Here is a 4,165-nt window from a genome sequence, read left to right on the forward strand (position 1 = left end):
AGGCGTGAGATCTCATGAGAGTGTGCGAGCCTCTAGGATGTGAGGTAAGAAATCATGAGACTGCAGGATACCTGGGCTGGAACACAGCAGGGCTGAGTGGTAGGACCCCGGCCTACAGGACCAGTGAGGCGCTGGGGGCGTGGCTGGGCTGCAGAGGGCTGGCCTAGCCTTTGGAATAGCTAAGCCTGCTCCCAGCAATCAGCACCACAAATGAGGCTTTGGGGAGCTGATTCAGCACTTGTCTGGCAAATTGCAAAACCTGAGTTTGATCCCCAGCACGAAAAAACAAACAAACAAAAACAAACAAACAAACAAAAAAAAAAACACCACAACACATTCCCTAGTAAGGGGAGCAGGGACTGTCTCTGACATGAACTTAGTGGCTGGTTCTTTGACCATCTCCCCCGCCCCCCAGGGGGGGTGCAGCCTTGCCAGGCCACAGAGGAAGACAATGCAGCCAGTCCTGATGAGACCTGACCTCCCCTATCAGTGGACTTGGGGAGGGACATAGGAGGAGAAGAGGGAGGAGAGAGAGAGTGGGAGGAGATGAGGGAGGGGGCCACAGCTGGGATACAAAGTGAATAAATTGTAATAAATAATTGATAAAAAGTTTAGAAAGCACACATTCAAGGTGGCACACACCTTTAAACCCAGCACTCTGCAGGCAGAGACAGGCAGATCTCTGTGAGTTCCAGCCTCTCAACATAGCAAGTTCCAGAGCAGTCAGTACTACACAGAGAGACCTTGACTCCAAAAAAAAAAAAAAAATCTAATACATTCGTCTACATATAATGGAGGCCTGGTGTGCTGGCGATCCCCAACAGTCTGGCTACATAGCCAGATCCTTCTAAAAAGAACCGAGGGCTGAGCAGCTGGAGCGCTGACTCCGAGGGCTGAGGGCCTCTCACACAGGCACGAGGATCTGAGTCCAGAGCCTCCCAGCTCACGTCAGTGCCGGCTGTGCTGGCACAGGCCTGTAATCTCAGGGATGGGGAGACAGACACAGGGCATCTCCGGAGCTCTCTGGCTGCCAGCCTTGTGGATCTGGTGAGCTCCGGGTTCAGTGAAAAGAGAATGCGCTAGCTGAGCCGGCGGGCCTGGGGTGTGGCTTGGTGGGCCCAGTGTGTACTTACCTTCAGCACTGGATAATCACAGTGCTTAGGAGGTGGAGGCACAAGGATAGAGAGTTCCAGGTCTGCCTTCACTACCGAGCAAGTCTGAGGCCAGCGTCGGCTAGAAACCCTGTCTCAAAAGTAAATAATTCTCTGAACAACTGGAAAAAAAAATGAAGGGGGTGGGGATTCAGGAGACAGGATCTCTGGCTTCCGCACATAAGCAGACACTCGCACACAGGATAAACAAGAAGATAAACAACCAGGCTGAGCCTGCTCGGTGACCTAGGTTTCTCTGGAATGTATCAGCCCTGAGTTGCGTTGTTCAGCACTGAAGACCCACTCTAACTGGGGCCCCGGCAAGCCGAGATGGCTCAGTGGCTAAGGACGCCTTACTGTCCAAGCCTGGATCCCAGGAGCCACATGGTAGAAAGAGGAGAACTGACTCCCGAAGTCTGCCTTCTGACCACTGCACAGGCTGGGACACAGGCGCACACACAGACAACACAAGGAAAGAAATAAGTTAAAACTCTTTAAATTAAAAATACTTTTGTTTTTGCCCTTCCTTCCCTTCCTTCCCTTCCTTCCTTCCTTCCTTCCTTCCTTCCTTCCTTCCTTCCTTCCTCCCTCCCTCCCTCCCTCCCTCCCTTCCTTCCTTCCTTCCTTCCTTTCTTTCTTTCTCTTTCTCTCTTTTTCTTTCTTTCATGACAAGGTTTCTCTGTGTACCCTGGCAGTCCTGGAACTCACTCTGTAGACCAGGCTGGCCTCAGACTCAGAGATTCATCTGCTTCTGCTTCCAGAGTGCTGGGATTAAAGGTGTGTGCCACCATGCCAGGCTAAAAAGTACATTTTAATAACGGAATGGCCTAGTGATGTTATAGGCCTCACATGACCTTTCTGAGGATTCCAGACACCTGAATGGTTTATACATCAGCATGACCATGTGGAAACAGTTTTATACTGAGTATTGTAGGAAATAAAGGCGAAAGCACCTCTGAGTGTTCATGTAGGCACAATGCCACTTCAACTTCTTTCCTTCTTTCCTTCTTTCTTTCTTTCTTTCTTCCTTCTTTCCTTCTTTCTTTCTTTCTTTCTTTCTTTCTTCCTTCTTTCCTTCCTTCCTTCCTTCTTTCTTTCTTTCCTTCATTCTTTCTTTCTTCCTTTTCTAAGACAGAGATCTGGTTGTCCTGGACTCACTCTGTAGACCAGGCTGACCTGGAACTCAGAGATCCGCCTGCCCCTGCCTCCCGAGTGCTGGGATCACAGGTGTGTGCCACCACACCTGGCTTGTCACTTCAATTTCTAATCTTTAACGTTTTATTTCTTTATTGCAGAGGTTAGTTGTCTCTTTTCACCAGGAGGGTTCCAGGGATTGTACTGAGGTGGCCAGGTCTGGTGACTTCCGTGTTTTGTTTAGGAGACATGTATGGCCCAGGCTGGTCTCGAGTTCGCTATGTAGCCCAGCCTGACCTGGAACTCGCTGTGTGGCCCAGGCTGACCTGGAGTTCTTGATCCCCCTGTTTCAGCCTTCAAGGACTGGCAAGGGCTGACATTTCCAAGGTCGTCCACTTAGCTTTGCAACAGAAGGTGGTGGCTTTGCGCCTCCCTCCTCAGTTTCCCTTCCTGCAGTGCGGCCTCTTGATGGCATCTTCCTCAGAGAGGAGGTTCTGTGGATCCTGAGGCGTTCTGCGAAGCCCGTGGCACCAAGGAATCGCTCAGCAAACAGTGAGGACCATTGCAGTCGTGTCATCGACAGCTGCCCTCGGCAAGCCTGTCTCCCCACTGTTCCCAGGAGCACTTTTGCCCCAAGCACCCCGGAAACTGGACTCACAAAAACTCCCCCCTCAACCAGGACTCTCACCAAGCCTCATAACAGTTCTTTTTGATTTCCATTTTAAGACGTGTTACTTACTTGTTTGTGTGTGGGCAGACACACCATGGTGTGTTGGTGAGCACCGAGCAGATGTGGAGGTCAGAGGAGGACTTGCAAGGTCAGGCCTCTCCTCCCGCCGCCTGACACCCAGGATCACACTCAGGTCACCAGGCTTGGCAGCATCTCGCTGGCCCCGAACGCCGCCTTCTGCCTCTAACCTCCTGAAGTGGCAATAATGTCTCTAAGCTTGACTAGCTGTCGCCTGTAGCAATAAGAAGTTCTTTTTGTCTTCCTGAAGAACATTCCATGGTACGGACAGACCCTGGCTCAACATTCGCTCCTGGACACACAATTGACCATTTCAAGTCATTGGTAATAATGAATAAAGCAGCTATTTCTACTGTGGTTACATTCATGGACAGTGGTTTCCTGGCAGGGCGCAGGGCTGTGGGTAGCTGGGGGACAATTTTATTAGAGTTCAAGAGAAAAGCAATGAGAGGGACACACTGAAGTCCAAACAGCCCCTGGGAAAGGGGGAGTGCAAGAGGAAGGGAGAAAATCATGCCATGGGACTTAGGGTCCAAGAAAGCAGGAAGGTCTGGCCGGCGGGATAGCTAGTGAAGGTGCCTGCCCCCAAGCCTGGCGACCTGAGTTCAATCCCCAGCACCCACACCATGGAAGGGGAGAACCAACTCCCGCAAGTTGTCCTCTGACCTCCACACACGTGCTGTGGCACATGGTACACGCATGCCCACCCCACCCACCCACCCAAATAATTAAACACATACAACAAGGGAACAAACGGGTTCCACATTGGTGGTCTGCAGGCGTCTGCATGGGGCTTGGAGAGGCAGAGGGGGTCTTCAGAGAAAATAGTGAGAAAGCCCAGCGGGTCAGGGGGAACGTGCTTAGGGTTTTGCTCACTGTACAATGATATAAAAAAACTTGTGTCCTGATTTGCTTCCTATTGCAACGGTAAAGAGCATGACCACAGGGAATTTGGGGGAAAAGAGTTTATTTCATATTACAACTCTCTAGTCACAGTTCATCATGGAGGAAAGTCAGGGTAGGAATTGATGGCAGGAACTTAGAGGGAGGAGTTGAAGCAGGAGAAATGCTGCTTTCTGGCTGTGGTTGTTTGAATAAAATGGCCCCCATAGGCCTATAGGGGGGTAGTACT

The sequence above is a fragment of the Psammomys obesus genome, unplaced genomic scaffold, assembly GCF_907164565.1.
Source record: "Psammomys obesus unplaced genomic scaffold, mPsaObe1.curated_primary_1811, whole genome shotgun sequence".
In the NCBI taxonomy this organism is placed as follows: domain Eukaryota; kingdom Metazoa; phylum Chordata; class Mammalia; order Rodentia; family Muridae; genus Psammomys; species Psammomys obesus.